This window comes from Elaeis guineensis, chromosome 6 (assembly GCF_000442705.2).
Source record: "Elaeis guineensis isolate ETL-2024a chromosome 6, EG11, whole genome shotgun sequence".
Lineage (NCBI taxonomy): Eukaryota > Viridiplantae > Streptophyta > Magnoliopsida > Arecales > Arecaceae > Elaeis > Elaeis guineensis.
Window position 1 is genome coordinate 11,132,738 of NC_025998.2, and position 19,146 is coordinate 11,151,883.

Below are 19,146 nucleotides of genomic sequence, written 5' to 3' on the forward strand. Positions count from 1 at the left end.
AAACCTGATTTGGTGCTTATTTGGGGCATCTCAAGTGGGTGAGAGATTGCGTGCAAGTTGATTATCATATGTGATGACAATTATATCTTATATAGGAATCCTTCTTTCATGAGTAATGGACCAATTCAAATCAGATTTGAATTAAGAGTCCTAATCTCATTGGATCATGAGAATCATCTATAAATAGAGAGGATCTCTATCTATGGATGCATAGCATAGCAATAGCATAGCAAACAAATCAGATTGAGAGAAGAGAAAAGAGAGAGAAAGGTGTGAGAAGAGAGAGAGGTCCTATCTTCCCTTTGGCTTCTCCTCTTGTTGCCACCCCTCTTCCTTTGGGCGTGGGGTCTCTTTGGGTGTCCCACCTACTGATTTGAGGTGTCACACTAGCACATCTCATCTCTCGATTGATTGAGTTGCTAAGTCAATTGGATTGGAGTTCATCCTGCTTTCCTGCGACGTCTGACGTGCATGCGAAGTAAAGGGTCTGCACATCCAGACCTCCGTGAAAGTTTATATTAGATAATTTGAGATTTAATCTTTTTTTTGCTGCATTTCAGATAAGGATTTGATCATTAAACAAGTAGAATATTAAAAAAAATTTAGATGCAACCTGGACATCCCGGAGGAAAACTGTTTTCCTTCCCTTCAACTGATATCAGAGCAGGTCTAAAATATATATATGTAAAATAAAATTTTTTAAGATTATTTATATGAGATATAATTAAAATTTTTTATGAGATATTAAATATCATTTAAATCTATTTATATAAAATTTTTGATCTGATTTTGATTGGATTAGATGTGCCTAATCAATGGTTGATTGAGATTGTTATAAATCTATTATAACAGAATTTTACTGTTGCTGAATTTTTTAAAAAAATAATATAAATTAAAATCTATTTTAAATTTATTTTAATAAAATTTTAATATTATTATTTTTTTATAAAATAAGATTTATTTCAGATTCAAATTGAATCTGTTTTGATGGATATTTAGATCTGAATTCTATCATAATTCAACACTACGCGAAAACAGATTTTATCAGAAATTAATTCCTTATGCATTCATATTTATATTTAATTAATTTTTTATTTGATATTAAATCTGAAATTCATATTTTATAATCAGTATAAGATATATTTCAGATTTGATATGATGTATATGATGCATCAAATCTAATTGGATTAGATGAAAAACATAATTGATAAGATCAAGGATATATTCATAACTCAAAATAGTTTTGTCAATAATTGCATATTGATGTAATTATATATAAAATTAGATTTCAGATCTTAGTAGCTTAGTACTTGGATTTATGAGATCACCAAACCATCCGGTCATAAGAGATTAAAGATATTAATCTCTCTTTTGCCTATTCGATGGATTCTCTTATGATGTGTAGAGGTATCGTTGTGATCCAGTTTTATGAAGAAGAAAAGTGAATAGATTTTTATGTATTATTTTGATCATAAATATATTTAGATTAGATCTAAAATGATTTATGATTCATTACAATAGGATAAAATTTAGATATAAAATTATTTTAGAACTGAATTACATGTTGCATATAATATAATTAATATTGATCTAAAAATTATCATGATACATGAGATGTATGAATGAAGTTTAGATTATACCTATGTATGTTTAATTGTTAAACATATTATGAAAATTATTTTCATGTGTTGAAACATATGGTATACTTCACCTGAAATTCTTGTAGAATAGTTCTACAAACTGAAACACACGTTTCACACACTTAATTTTGAATTAAGTTTGAATGATCTAGATTTGAAAATTGAAGATCATTAAGACACCACATAATATGATGGGCAATGGGTTAGCATGAATCAAGTCCTTCTAATAGATTAGACCTAGGGTTAGAAACACATATGGATCAAGTAAAAAATTGATTAAATCTATCAAATATTGAATTAGTCAGGTCAATATTTCTCTAGATCAATCTCAATAGTTGTAGTTTGATCAAGTCCATGTGTTTGACCCTAATAAATGGATCATGATCATGGCTCCGTGGTTGAGCCCGAATCTTCTGGTGTGTCCAATTGAAACTAATTAACTAGTTGGTGTCTAAGGTAAGTTTGGTAGTTTTGATCAAGTGATTTTTAATTGAAAGCTATTCACCTAGATGCGTCTATGGTGAGTTAAAGGTAGATCCCTCCCGCTGATCTCACTTACCTAGTTAACATGGTAGATTATGTTTTGATTAGATCACTAGTCGATTCATGCAAACTCATACCATTAAGGTGAATCAGTGTGACTGATTTAGATGTCTTTAGATCAGCTTGTGCTTAATCCTTTACATGACTTGGTGAAGTCGGTGGAAGGATTTGCAGCTTGCAGGTTGACTTCTTCTCTTATTCTCAAATTAATTAAATTAAATTCTCTAAATTATTAAGTTTATAAAATGATAAAGTTATGAGATAACTTGGTCATTGCCTCTCATTAAGGTGTGTGATAATGAGTCCAATATTTCAAATAGGCATTGAAGGCGTCACACGCCTTGTGTCTATTATATATTGAAATTGTCATTCATCATATGACCATCATGATGTACCTTCAGATCAATGTTCAGGTTGGTTGAGCCACACTTGGACCTGGACATCCATTTGTTGGATGTACTTAGTATGTCATGTTAATGATTGGACCTAACCAGAATTTTTTGTGGAGGCACCATAAGCTTGTTGAAGGGACACCTGGGGCAGAACTCATTGCTAGAAGTTGTTTGGAGAAACAATTGGTTATGAACCTACCCATGGATGCACTAGGATTGGCCGAGCCATACTCGAGCCCGAATGTAGTCCGTGTAGATTTTAGTATCCGTTAAAAATTAATATAATTTTTCGAGTTGGAAGTAGAGGCTACCAATTCGTTAAAAATAGTGAGAGAATCTTTAGACTAAAGTCCATGCCTTCAGGATTAGAAATAATTCATATACTAATAGGCTAGTATTTTTTCTTTCAGTTATGGTCAATACACTATCCCTTCGTATGCTGTTGGACAGCGACAAGCTCACCGAACTCAACTTCGATAACTGGTATCGAAAGTTGAAGATTATGTTGGAGCATGAAAGAATTTTATATGTCCTTACGATCAGGCACCTGAAGAACTTGCAACCAATGTTTCTCGTGCTGCGAGAGACACTTACATGAAGTAGCTCAATGACCGTACGACTGTGCATTGCATGATGAGAGCAGCTATGAACGATGAACTTAGTCATAAGTTCGAGGATGCGTAGCCTGAAGAGATGATTCAAATATTGAATGAGTCCTTCGGCACCCCTGATGATGTGGAGAGACATAAAACCTCCTACGCAGTGTTCAATATCCGTATGCGAGAGGGAGCTTCAGTCACCGATCATGTATTGTACATAATTGAGTAGATTGAATGCCTTAGCAAACTTGACTTTCTGTTGTATGAACAGTTAAACAAGGATGGTATGCTTAATTCGCTACTGAAATCTTACCTACCATTTTTCGGTCATTATAAAATGAGAAAGCCTGCGGTAAACTACCATGGCTTGCTAGGATTACTGCAGACTTTTGAGAAGGATCACCAGCTCCAGAAAGAGTTAGTAAATTTAGTGGGAGGTTCATCTGCAGGCGTCGATCCTTTAGGAGTGGAAAGAAGAAAAAAGTGCAGAAATCCCATGCCGTCGATCTCAAGCAGAGCAAAATGTCAAAAGTTGATAAGAGCCGGACAGAGTGCTTCTTCTGTAAAAAATTGGGTTATTGAAAAAAAATTGTCCTACTTATATAGCCACCTTTGACCCAAACAGACCTAAGAACAAGAGAAAGAGACAAGTGGTTGCTTCACAAGGTATTTATATGATAACAACTTGTAATTTCTCTATTTGTGATACTACTAACTGGGTATTAGATACCGAAAGTCTATTAATATATGCAATTCATTGCAAAGATTACAGGTAAGTAGAAAATTTTGAGAGGACGAGCAGTTCCTTAACGTTGGAGATGGAAGCCTTGTTCCAGTTCTGACCTTGAAAATTTTACAGCTTATCTTCGAGTCCAGTAGTATCATGTTGGATGATTGTCATTATTGTCCCTCCTTTATAATGAATGTCATCTCTGTAGGCTTTTTGGCCAAACTTGATTATAAGTTTATAATAAAGGATGATTTTTGTGATATCATTATGAATGATACTACAATTATGCGTAGACAATTAAAACATGGCATATATACAATATCACGGTCTGTTAGTGTAATGTACACATCTAGTAAATACCTCAAAATAGATAATGTTAATGAATCTTACCTTTGGCATTGTAGGTTTGGTCATATGAATAAGAATAGGATTGACATGTTGATCAAGAAACGTATCCTTAAGATAGATGATTGTGAATCATTGCCTACCTGTGAGTCCTGTCTACTTGGTAAGATGACTAAGTCACCTTTTAAAGGAAAAGGTGAGAGAGTCAGCGATGTCCTAGGTCTAATACATACTGATATATACGGGCCTATGAATATAAGTACCAGAGGAGGATACTACTACTTCATTACGTTTACAGATGACTTATCGAGGTATGGATATGTCTATCTTATGAAGCATAAGTCAGAATCATTTGAAATGTTCAAATGATTCCATACTAAAGTAGAGAAACAAACTGGAAAGAGTATTAAGATCCTTTGGTTAGATCGAGGAGGTGAATACCTCACTAGTGAGTTTCTGACATATCTAGAAGAGAATATAATTCTCTCACAATGGATCCCTCCTGGAACACCACAACATAATGGTGTGTTCGAGAGGAGGAATCAAACCTTGTTAGACATGGTCCGATCCATGATGGGCTTTTTCAGTCTGTCAATCTCTTTTTGGAGATATGCTCTAGAGACTGCCTGCTACATTTTGAATAAGGTGCCCAGCACGTCTATCGATAAAACTCTATATAAAATATGGACTGAGCGTAAGTCAGTACTCTCACACCTTAGGATCTGAGGGTGTCCAGCTTATATCAAGCGTTTAAAGACAGATAAGCTTGGATCGAAGTCTGATAGATGCTTGTTTGTAGGATATCCAAAGAAAACTAAAGGGTACTACTTCTATCTCGCTGCAAAACAAAAGGTGTTTGTTAGCAGCCGGGTAGTCTTTTTGAAAAAAGAGTTCTTTGGTGAATGAGCTAATGCCTGTAAAATTAAACTTGATGAAGTTTATGAGGTGGAAGGGCCAACACTTACAGAATTGGATTCGATTGGTGAATCGAATCTGAAATCGATAGAGGCACCATTAAGGAGATCCGGTAGAGTACCGCATCAGTCGGACAGATACTATGATTTCTTGGTCCGAGATGGTGATCCCATTGAACTTGATGAGAACGATGAGGATCCGATCACTTATATGAAGGCCATGCAAAGGTCCGACTCTCAAAAATGATTTAAGGTCATCAAGTTCGAGATGAAATTCATGGAGATCAATAGTATATAGACACTAGTTGATCCACCTGAAGGGATAAAATTCATAGGGTGTAAATAGATTTTCAAGAGAAAAAGAGGAGCAGATGGAAAAGTAGAGACCTATAAAGTCCATCTAGTTGTCTAGAGTTACCGTCAGCATTATGGTATTGACTATGACGAGATATTTTTTTCTATGACAATGCTCAAGTCCATCCGGATTATGTTTGCTATCGCTGCATACTTAGATTATGAGATCTGATAGATGGATGTCAAAATCACTTTCTTTAATGGAGAATTGGAAGAAGAGATGTATATGATACAACCTGAAGGGTTCAAATCCATAGACGAGTCGAAAGTATGCAAACTGAAAAGGTCTATTTATGGACTTAAGCAGGCATCGAAGAATTGGAACATACGTTTTGATAAGGTGATTAAAACGTATGGCTTCGTTAGGAATGGAGAAGAGCCTTGCGTCTACAATTGAACTTCTGATTCTGTGGTCATTTTTCTTGTGCTGTACGTGAATGACATACTGTTACTAAGAAATGACATCCCAACTTTGTATAGTATGAAGCTGTGGTTATCATCACAGTTCTCTATGAAAGATTTGGAAGAAGCATCCTACATCCTAAGGATGAAGATCTATAGAGATAGATCCAGAAGATTGCTTGGATTGTCCCAATCTACGTACATTGACGTCTTGTTGAAGCGGTTCAATATGGATAATTCTAAAAAAAACTATCTTCCGGTAGGCCATGAAATTACTCTTTCCAAGAAGGATTGTCCGACAACTCCTGAGAAGAGAGAGCACACGAGTAGAATACCATATGCTTCGACAGTGAGATCTATCATATATGCTGTGACATGTATGAGGTCGGATGTAGCCTATTCATTAGAGGTAGTGAATAGGTACCAGTTTGATCCAGGTGAGAAGCATTAGAAGATTGTGAAAGTAATTCTTAAGTATTTGAGAAATACTAAAGACCAATGGTTTATCTATGGAGATACTGATCTGAAACTTATGCGATATACTGATTCTAATTTTTAGTCAAATTGTATGACTGCAGAAGCATGTTGGGCTATATATTTATCTTGAATGGAGGAGCTGTTTGCTGAAAAAGTTTCAAGCAACATACTGTGATCGATTCTGTATGCAAAGCGGAATACATTGCTGCATCGAATGCTGCAAAAGAGACGGTATGATTGTGAAAGTTTATCATCGAGCTGAAAGTTATACCTTCTATTGATGATTTTGTCTTGCTGTACTGTGACAGCTCCAGCGCCATAGCTCAAGTGAAAGAACTCAAATCGCACCATCGCACCAAGTATATTCTGCGCCGCTATCACCTAGTATGAGAGATTGTGAATCGAGATGACGTCGAGCTTCAGAAGATCGACTGAAAGGAGAATCTAGCCAACCCCTTCACTAAAGCTCTTGGGATCAAAGAGTTTGATAATTTCAAATGGAAGATGGGTATAAGATACTGTCCCGATTAGCTTTAGTCCAAATAGGAGTTGTTGGAAATTATGTCATAAAACCAATCGTATGATGATTGAGTTCATCCTTGTATATGAATTATTGATCAATTGAATAATAGTTATTCTGACATTTTTCATCATAAAGTGACATCTTTCTTGAACTCTTATACTATGATGAAGTCTCTAGAACTATGTTAGTATATGATAAAGAAAGAATTTATCGTATAGTTCTTAAACATGTTCGCGACCAAATGATACGTCATTACGGGATAATGATGTTTATCGAGTGGAGGTCGTTGTGTGCCATATGAGTTGGTTGTCCTCTTAATCAAAGAGTGTGATGACACTGGTATGGCATACAGATGAGATGTAGAAATACATCATCACTGAACAAGTGACTCACCGACTGAGTATTCTACTGTCAAGAGCTGCTCATGAAACACATAAGTATAAGTGTCCTTCAGACCTGAGATCACCATAGTAACTTGCAAGCAACTCACTGTGCTTTGATGTCGACTATCTGAATTTCTAATACAGTGATGGAAGGCTACTGGGTACAGCCAAGAACTTACGAAGTCTGTGTGTGGATCAAGATAGGATTGATCCCTCTTGGATTATTGAAGTTGATGTATCGTTGTATTTCAATTTAGTAAAGCCTTGATCAGGGTAATCCATGAGATAGATTTGAAAGGTTGAAATACAATGCGGATGAAGCAATCTCGGTTGATAGTTAACCTGAGACCATCTCAGAGCATTCAGGATCAAAAAGATGAATTACGTGGTAACCATGTGTATGAATTTTGAAATATTTTTTTGTGATAATTTGACCTATCTGGACATCAAAATTATTACTAGATGGTATCTCGATTAGTGCAGAAATTGGTTCCTGTGCTACCGGCTTAGTGTTTGAACCTATGGAGTCACGCATACAAGTCAGACAAAGTAGGAAGAAATTGACCTATGTTTATATATCTAATTTGAAAATACTTGACTTGATTGAATATATAAGCTAACTTGATTGAAAATTAAATTATGGGTCAAACAGGATTGAAGAGTTGACTATGTCTAGCTAGCACTACACATGAGGTTTAAATTCGATCCCGAGGATGAATAGTTTCTGATCTATGATTCATGGAATATATGAAAGATTGAATTTAAGTATTAATTAATTTTAGATTAGATCTAAATTAATTAGACTTAAATGGATCCAAAATTCAAGTTAGACTTGGTACAAAAGTCCTAAAAAGTTTGGGATTGACAGTCTTTTGAAATTATTTCAAACTAGCTTCGAATCGGATTCGAATCAGATCTGTTTGGATGAGATATGAGTATTCCTATTTGCACTGAGAATATCCTCTCATGAAGCATGACCAAAACCTGGTTTGGTGCTTATTTGGGGCGTCCCAAGTGGGTGAGAAATTGGGTGCAAGTTGATTTTCATATATGATGATAATTATATCTCATATAGGAATCCTTCTTTCATGAGTATTGGATCAATTCAAATTAGATTTGAATTAGGAGTCCTAATCTCATTGGATCATGAGAATCATCTATAAATAGAGAGGATCTCTATCTATGGATGCATAGCATAGCAATAGCGTAGCAAACAAATTAGATTGAGAGAAGAGAAAAGAGAGAGAGAGGTGTGAGAAGAGAGAGAGGTCCTATCTTCCCTTTGGCCTCTTCCCTTGTTGCCGCCCCTCTTCCTTTGGGCATGGGGTCTCTTTGGGTGTCCCACTTGTTGGTTTGAGGTGTCACACTAGTACATCTCATCTCTCGATTGATTAAGTTGCTAAGCCAATTAGATTGGAGTTCATCCTGCTTTCCTATGACGTCTGACATGCATGTGAAGTAGAAGATCTGCACATCCAAGCCTTCGCGAACATTTATATCAGATAATTTGAGATTTGATCCCTAGTTTCACTGTGTTTCAAGTAAGGATTTGATCATTAAATAAGTAAAATATTAAAAAAATTTTATATACAATTTGAGCATCCCGGAGGGAAACTGTTCCCCTTCCCTTCAGTTCGGGTTAGGCTTAGGCCTGATTATTTCTAAAATCATCGGGCCTAAGCCCGACCAAAAGCTCGAAAAAAAATTTTGGACCAGGTTTGAGTAGGGGTGGGGGGCTCGGGGAGGCGGCTGGGGGCTTGGGGAGGCTATGATGACTATCCATACGAGATATGTCTAAAGAGTCTACAGAGAGATCAATGGAGGTGATACATTTTTGTTCTTCTTGTTGTAGTTGCAGGGCAAGCTTGGATGGTTTGTTATATCATAGACAACCGCTTGCAGCCACCTCATGGTTAAAGGTGTAGAAGAACTTGCAATATCTTATTTTCTAATGACAGATCTGAGCCTTCTTCTTTTCCTCTTTTCCTCTTTTTCTTATTTACTTTGTTGGTCTCTGATTTAAGTACTATTTTTAAGTTTTTAATTTATTTTTTTTTTTAAATTTCAATGGGTTCAGGCTAGGCTCGGACCTCCCAGAGTCATGATACTTTAGCTGAAGCATTTGAAAGATGTGATTTTAAATTACTGTAGGTAAACTACTTTCAGATAAACATGATGAATACAAGTGTAACATACCTTTGGAGGTGGCAAGATTCGGGCATCAACTAAAGTAAGCTAATTTTTAACCATGATTCCAAACTCTTTTGTATACTTATCATGAGGAAATCTATAATATTTGGACTCAAGATGTACACTTGAAAGATAAAATCAAGTCAAGAAATAAGAAAAATTCAAACCTCCAGAATATTACGCTCCCTATTTTGAGAGCGTTCGTCTGTAAAGATCAATATTTCAGTTGCTTGTTGCTCAGTCGGCTGAACTTATTGTCATAGTCATCACAACAGGTAAGTCAAGCAGTATTAATAAATTTTTTTACTTACTTTAATTTTTTATATTTAGAAGCTTCACATAGTCAGGCTTGAGTCGGAGAAAGAAAATCTAGGGGTTAAAAGTCAATCTTCCTATTTGATGGATAGGATAGAGGTATAGATACAACTGTATCTTTAAATAAGATGTATAGAAATAATCTGTTCGAGAATCAGAGGAGTATATTGAAATATACTCCTCCATGCTGATTTAGACTTGAGATGGAAGGGATGGATACAAGGGGGTCAAAATTCAATCAACCATCCAATGGATGGGTCAGAGATACCTATAGCTCCGTATCATCGAACGAAATATGTAAAAATAATTCGTTCGAGAATCACAGTAGTATATTAAAATATATCCCTTCGTCCTAGTTTAAGCTTGAGGCGTATCAATTACAATAGTTTTTCATTTTCAATTAACTTAGTTACAGACCATTGGATTATTAGCTGATAAAATACTTTATTTTAAATCTTACATTGCTATCCATAATTATATAATTAATCTATGAATCTATTTATTTTTATTTTTAAAAATTATAGATAATGTCTTTCCGAGGTCGCAGCCGTTACAGTCGAAGAAAGAGCTCTCGAGGAGAGAGCTCTCATACAGCCAGCTCATATGGTTCTATGACATACATACCATGTAGTAAATTTTAATACTTTAAATATTCTCTTTTATATTATTTTATTCTTTATTATCTAATATAACATTCTTTATGATATTTTTATACGCTCAAATTTGGATGCCATGGGGTCACCAGTAACCCCACAGTCACACGAAGTAGCATCCGGCTCTTAAAGTCAATGGTATGGTAGAGGATCTGTTCGGCTTGTAGTACCTCTGACTCGGCTAGAAGATAGAGAGCTCATTCACATTCAGAGTCGCTTGTAAGTACTATATCTTCACTGATGATATTTAAAATTTAATCATTTTAGAAATTGATATTTATTATTCAAAATTATTTTTGCAGTACATTTACAAAGCTTGGAGTGTCTCGTGTGGTTACCGAGATCATCCAATGATTGATGTTGGGGTTGGTGAATGAGTTCTCCAGTTGACCATCAGAGGCTGGTGATGCAGTCTGAAAGATGTTCCTAGTAAGTTAAAGATATTTAATTTTTAAATTTATAGTAGGTTTGTATTTTATTTATTAATATACAGTTGCTTCTACTTACAGGGGTACTATTGATTCGAGACTTCTCAAGATGAGGAGGCTGATTGCTGAACCTTCAAGGAGATGGCCATGCGGAGGTTTCGAGATGGGTTGTACAGTCTTTGGCAGTCCGCCATAGAGCACTTCAGTTTTGAGTTACTATCGGATTGAAAGTCTTACACATATTACCATGTAACATCCCGAATCAGGAATGTGGTGCATTTGAAAATTTAAATCCTAATTGATTAGTATTAGTGAAGCATAAATCAAATTGTTAATTAAGAAGAGAAAAAGTTGAGAAATTTGATCAATGAAAATGGCATTTTAAGTTAAATTTGATGGTTATTAAGCAAAGAATGAATGATATCTTGAAGGAGTCTTAAGATAATGTTGGGGTGGAGGTCAATTTTGAAGTGAAATTTATGATTTAAAAAAAAATTTGAGACCCAGGGGACGAAGCCAACTCAAGTTTAAGAGAGATCGACTCCGTTGCAGGAACAGAGAGCATATCAAGAGATTTCTAAGGTGGCATAGGGGTTGGAGTCCACTCAACTCCAAGATCGTGTTGCATGAGTTGGCTCGAGCCGTGGGAATGCTTAAGCGGTGGAATTTTGCAAAAATCTTAAAACTTGAGGATTTTAAAATATTTTCTTAAGGGTGACTTACCTGCTATTTTAATATTTAAAGGGATAGAAAGCAAAGAAAAATTGTTGGAAAATTTTGGAATTGACATCTAGAAGCTACTTTTTAAAGAAATCATTTGTTTTCAAAAGATGGGCATGGCTTCCATCGATTCTTCCCTTGCTTTGGCTGTTCTGGATTTTGAAGGAAAATAGAGAAGGAATAGAGTGGAAGAAGTGCTGAAAAAAGGAATTTCTTAGTCAATAAAATTTAGTAGAAAATAGAAGCTTTAGTGAAAATTGCTTGGAGGAAATGGAAGCTTACTGTTTTGAAAAAAGAAAGGAACCTGGGTGGGTTACAGCAGGGTTCTTCATCACTTAAGGTAAAGATTTCCATCTCCAAACTTGGTTTAAGTTAAATCTAAGTTGAACGTTAGATAGTTATCAACAAATCCTATGTTATGGGTAAATTAGTTATTAGTTTAAACATGAATTATAGGATAAGTTTTTGCTGCCAGCATCTTATTCTTAAATCAGTTTGTAATCTAAAATATTTAGCAAAAACATTGAAATTATGATTAGCTAAAGTTGGGATAGGTTATGAGAATAGAATATAGCTAAATTAAATAGTGAGAGTTTTAGAAATGTGAAAAGGCTTAGTTAACCCTACTTAAGGCAAAGTCAAATGGAATGAAAGTAACGAAAATTATCAAAACTAAAGAACAAACCTAAGGATGCAAAGCTTGTGTTCTTGTAGTTAAATAACACAATAATATGATATTAATTAGTGTATATTATCCTTATAGGAAAAGAAAGAGGACTCACGAGGAGTTTTGAGTAAATCAAGCATCAAGGTAGTACAACCATCATGAGTGGTGAGTGGATTCTTCATCTAATTATGGTATTTTCTCTATTATATTTGGCTATGCAAGGTACTACATTTGAAAGGCAATTAATTTTCTGATAGTTTGCTGTTTATGTATATTATACCAGCTTGGAAATAGGAAATAAATTCATATGGCAAAGTTATTCCAAATGTATATGCTTATGCGTAATTGGTTTGGGTAATTTCACATTTTGATTTGGTGAAGAATTGTCAGAATTTGATATTCAGCCTTTCAATATTTGGAATACTATTTTAAAATTCGATGTAGAGGCTATCCTTGGGAGCGATCAATCCATCGGGTGTGTCCTAGCATCAATGTCAGCATTAGCATTTCATACAGCATGGATATATATATAGACAGCACCTTCTTGCAAAACAGAATGATCGTGGGACCTATCAAATGTACCGTATCGACTACCATGGCAGGGATGCGCTGTGGGACAGTCGACGGCAGTTCAGACGGCACCTTTTTGTGAAATAATATATCCAATGGAGCCCAGTAGCATCAAATGCACCGTATCGGTTACCCATGGTAGGGGTGCACTGTGGGGATAATCGACGGTAGCTCAACATTAGCATAACTCATCATTTGGTTATCCTTATTTGGCATATGAAATTTGGAAGTGTATTAAAATTTTAAAGTTTTCAATTACAGTATTATTCATTTTTCAGTTTACTCATGTTCAGCTTATCAAAGTTTGTCCATGCAGTAGTTTTAGTTTTATGTGCTATATCCAATTTGATAAGTTATATTCAATTTTTATGTGGCATATTAAATATGTAAGTTGAGCATTCCTGTTTCTCCATTATTAAATAGTTTATTTACTCACTAGGACTTAGATCTCACTCTTCATTTCTTTTTGTTGCAGCTTTGAAGCTTCTTAAACATGTAGAGAGATAAACAGCAGTATCTTTATCCATGCTAGTGCTAGAAGATATGAGCCTTGATAGCTATAAAGCAGGGATATGTTTTGTGATAACAAGTATACTTGAGTTGTTCATATTAGTTGCGGGAGAAATATGTATCAAAATATAATATAGGTGTTCAAGTAATGAAAACCAGTAAATGTTAAATGTACACTATGTTGAACAGTTGTACAAAGCTTTGTATAATGAATAAGATCTTGGGAGATGTTTTGATAAAATGTTGAGCTAAATTTATAATACTCATGTCAGTAGATTTGGAGATTAATTGAATTATTTGTAAGCAAGTACAGTTAGTTTTTTTCTTTGTCCTTGTCTAAGGGTGGATTCATTCTGATTTAAGAGTGGGGTGTAGCACTTCCATCCGGTATTTCGAGGTGGGGTGTTACATAGGTGGTATCAGAGCAAAGTTATTGTAGTACTTAGATATAAGCCAAGGATTATAATCTTATGGGATTATGATGCAAGTGATATGAGAATTTGGAAATATAATTACTGAAGATTATGGAGGCCAGTAATATTGCAATGTAATGGTTCAATTACAAGTGTTTTCTCAAACCCTGGAAGATGGTATATAAGGTACCTAATCTAGATGATATTAATGATATTATGCATATTGGAAGTTTCTTTTATGATTATGATTTAATACTGTATTGGATGTTTAATATTCAAGTAATTTGAATGATTATGAATTATCAGTATTTTGTTTACAAAGTTGAGGTGAGTAGTTAGCTAGTTGATAATTCTTTGAGCAAATAAAAATCATAATTAGTGCTGAATGCAGATAATGGAAGTGATTGATATTTCTTCAAAGATTTTCTAATTAAAGTCATAAGGAAGTTAGGACTACCTATCCAGTATATGGAGTTGTAGCAAATGAAGGACAAAACGATAGATCCTATGTGGAGATTATCATTAACAGAAGGAAACAGCCATACGAAGTAATGAGATCAATGGGTCATTCGGGAGTAGAGCAGATAAGATTAGAGGAACAAGCAGCGACTTATGCTCTCAATAATTTAAAGCACAGGTTCCATTTTGAGATGCGAGATGTTAATTTTGAGAATAAAGAAGATTTCAAACATTCCTACTAAAGGATGACAGCTAGGTATGATATGATAAGTGCAGAGTTGCAACAATTGAGATGGGATTATAAAAGATTAAGAGGTTTTAACCAGAGATATATTGAGGAGTGCTCTAACTTCTGATGTCAAGTAACCAAATTAAGGCAAGGGCTTCTTCTTGATATTGAGTCATCATCAGGAGAAAACTGATAAAGGAAGGAAAGGAGAAGGGGAAGGTATGATTGATTGTTGTTCGTAATAAGTTTATGCATAATTGATAATTGAAAGTATACTAGCTTGAGTTTATTTGACTATTAGCTTATGTTGGATGATTTAAAGTGGTATACCTGTATTTAAGAAATAGTATACATATATGTATCAGTATGATAAATTAGCATATTGGTTAAATAGCAAGTTATACTTTGGTTGACTAGTATGGGTATAAGTGATAAAGTGAAAAATCTTTTGAATATCAATGTGTTTAGTGTTAAAATCTTAAAAAGATAGTTCATGGCATGAGCATAAGCATAGTATAATTAATTGTATGCAAAGTTATCAAATAGCCAGAAGAAAAGAGTAGAAAGAAAGAAAAAGAATGGAAAAGAAAAAAAAAGGGAAGTGATTTTTTGAGTCGATTTGGCTGGTGTTTGAGCTGACTCAAAATTGTGCCAAACCTATGTGCCAGTTCTCAAATTGTACCAAAGCCGACTCCAATTTATTTTGAGCCAACTCCAATATTTCAGGTGATCTTTTTATGAAGAATTTATTTCCAATTTATGTTTAATTTATTCAAGGTACTCTTAACCAGTTTCAATCTCATTTTAATAGTATTTTTCTATCTGTAAAAAGCATTCTTAGAAAGAATTGGTGAGATAATAGTATGCTCTTATGTTTTAAGGTATGGTCAACATCAAATCATCTTGAGGTTATTGAATTTGAATATTTTGGTTATATTTTGAAAGAAGATTATGCAGATAAGCTCGGAACTTAGTGTAGAATAGTAATCAGAAGAAATTAAAGCCTCAGGTACGAGCAGAGCCTAAGAACATATGGATAAAGAAGAGCTTGAGAAATGGCTGGTCTCATAAGGCATATTATGTATTGTATAGTTCAAATCAATTGAATCAAAAGAAGATTTACCCTACCCTAAAGCAATTAGTATCCTTTTTGAGTAAAGAAAGAAAATGGTTGTCTTTCTAGAGTGCTTCACTGGTTAAGATTTTGTGATAGATTTACGATATAAAAGAAGTCACATAGGAAAGAAAGGATGGAAGGAAAAGCAAATATTCAGGCCAGAAGGGTAATCAAATTTTGGAGATGAAATTCTTTAAAGGAGGGAACAAATGTAACATCCTGACTCGAAAATATGGTGTACTTGAGAATTTGAATCCTAATTGATTAGTATTAGTAAAGCATAAATCAAATTGTTAATTAAGAAGAGAAAAAATTGAGGAATTTGATCAATGAAAATGGCATTAATTTTAAGTTAAATTTGATAGTTATTAAGCAAAGAATGAATGGTATCTTGAAGGAGTCTTTATATAATATTGGAGAGGAGGTCAATTTTGAAGTGAAATTTATGATTTAAAAAAAAATTTAAGACCCAAGGGATGGAGCCGACTAGAGTTTAAGAGGGGTCGACTCCATCATTGGAATAAAGAGCATATCAAGAGATTTCTATAGTGGCATGGGGGGTTAGAGTCGACTCGGCTCCAAGGTGAGTCGACTCGAGCCTTAGAGGAGTCAACTCGAGCTGCGGGAATACTTAAGTGATGAGATTTTACAGAATTTCTAAAATTTGAAGATTTTAAAATATTTTCTTAAGGAATGATTTAACTACTATTTTAATGTATTTAAAGGGATGGAAAATCAAGAAAAATTGTTAGAAAATTTTGGAATTGACATCTAGAAGCAACTTTTTAAAGAAATCATTTGTTTTCAAAAGATGGACATGGCTTCCACCGGTTCTTCTCTTGTTTGGCTGTTCTAGGTTTTGAGAGAAAATAGAGAAGGAAGAGAGTGGAAGAAGTGCCGGAAAAAGGGGATTTCTCAGCCAATAAAATATAGTAGGAAATAGAAGCTTTAGTAAAAATTGCTTGGAGAAAATGGAAGCTTGCTGTTTTGAAGAAAGAAAGGAACCTGGTGGGTTGCAGCAGGGTTCTTCATCACTTAAGGTAAAGATTTCCATCTCCAAAATTGGTTTAAGTTAAATCTAAGTTGAACTTTAGATAGTTATCAACAAATCCTATGTTATGGATAAATTAGTTATTAGTTTAAACATGAATTATAGGACAAATTTCTGCTGCCAGCATCTTATTCTTAAATCAGTTTGCAATCTAAAATATTTAGCAAAAATTATTGAAATTATGATTAGCTAAAGTTAGGATAGGTTATGAGAATAGAATATGGCTAAATTAAATAGTGAGAGTTTTAGAAATGTGAAAAGGCTTAGTTAACCCTAATTAAGGCAAAGTGAAATGGAATGAAAGTAAAGAAAATAATCAAAACTAAAGAATAAACCTAAGGATGAAAAGCTTGTGTTCTTGCAATTAAATAACAGATTAATATGATATTAATTGGTGTGTATCATCCTTATAGGAAAAGAAAGAGGACTCAAGAGGAGTTTTGAGCAAATCAAGTATCAAGGTACGTAGTACAACCATTGATAAATTAATATATTAGAGACCTTAAATATATCGAATTAAATTAATTAGTTGAGAATTGATGTTATTTAATTTATTTTATAAAAAATTAATGAAGATCCAAATATGTCCAAATAGTCAAAACTCAAGTACCAAAGCTCCACCAAAGCTAACATGGGTGCATGCCGTTCAAGGCTTGAAGCTAGCCTTCAGTGAAAACCATAACATTAAATGAGAAAGCCCATGGTATATTTAATGCTCAAGGAGAAGTAAAGTGAGTGCTGTGAGCTGGTTCTAAACAAAGCATTTAATTGACTTCTAATTTTCCTCCACGTGGTCCATGCTGTACCAACAAAAGCTATATGGCTTCTTCACATGAAAATACTTGGACGCTGATCGGATGCTGCAAGCATTCCAATAAATATGGGAGAAAAGGAGCTGCGCAATGCATAAACTCATGCGGAATACAAAATGGACACACCTGGAATGTAGAACCAACACGCGAACTGCGGAACAGATGCAAGAATGCAGTGTGAAAATTTTGACGTGATACGGATGCGGTTTGGATTTTTATTTAAAGAGAAACCATAAGAAACGAAAGAGGGGGGACATGCTGGACACCGCCATTCTTCGTCTCTTCTTCCATCATTCTCATTCCATATTTTATCTAGCCTAATCCTGCAAACATCCAAAAAGCTTCCACCATCCATCACATACCAGCCCCCCCTCTTCCATCTCCAACCTTCCAAACAATCTATCTGCTCAACCCCAAGATGTCAGCGCGCAAGAGTTCCATGGAAGGCTAGACTCCTCCAACTCAGAAAGATGATGAAGCCTGCAACACACATTTATTTTCTTTATTTGTATTTATTTTCTATGCAATGAAATAAAGAATTATTTTATGCTTCATGCTCATTTGATATTCTTTCTTATTTCTTTAGATGTTTGGATTCGACGTGTATGACTTATACTTTTTACAGACATACCGTGATCTACAGATACAGTACACGCTAGAAAAGATAGATCGTTACATTTCAAGTTCGAGTTTTTAACTGGTAGTTAAGTTAAGATAATCTATACTCTGGACGAATGAGCCATAATCCAAAGATACGGTTTGTACCTATCCGAGGTAAATTACGCTGCTTCTTAATTACAAATCTTATCATTACGACATAAAAGTAAAAAAAAAATAGAATTTATTTTACACGGTGGATTCTAAATTTTTGAGATATTTTTTTATTTAATTTTCTTTCATAAATTAAACTTAAATTATTATTTTCTTAATAATTAATTAAAATCAATCCTTTCTTTCTTTTATTAATTATAAATAATTATCCGAGATTCCTGTAAAATGATCCTGATTCACCCTAGCTACGTAGTAAGTTAGAATTAGATTTATTTTTTGTGTCCTAACAACGTGCATCAAATTGTGGCACCGTTGCCGAAGATCTTGGCATGATTGATATTTTTTTTTTAAAAAAATAATTTATTTATTGCTTTCTTTAATTTATAGTCTTTTTAGTTAACTACTTTATTTACTTGTTTGCTTTTTGTTCTCTTTATTTATAAAAAAAAATATTATAAATATTTGCTTACTTGCTGAATTGCTTTAGTTTATTTTCTTTATATTCTTGAGTTAACTTTTAATATAATTAATTTTTTTATTTTAATTTCTTAAAAAAAATTATCTCTACATTGACACCTCATAAATCATTTAGAAAATTAGAGACTTAATCATAAAATCTAAAAAGAAAAATAAATTGATTTAATTTAGTCTTGACTGTATGTCAATTACGAAGATTGGACATCTTGGTTTGTTGCATCTCATCTCCATAATTAATCTTAAGGGCAATAACCCATTAATCAGATAAGGTAGAGATTTGATCACCCTTCCTTGATCCAAAAATTATATCCTTCATTTTACTTTAAACCAAGCCTTAATTTTAAAATCAACTAGACATCAGCCCTAGAAATTTTGAGCTTAATAGGATAAGAAAGCTCTAGAGTTAAACTGAGTGCGGATTGATTAATTGCTCGGTGTCTAAGGTAAGTGGTTAAAGAAAGT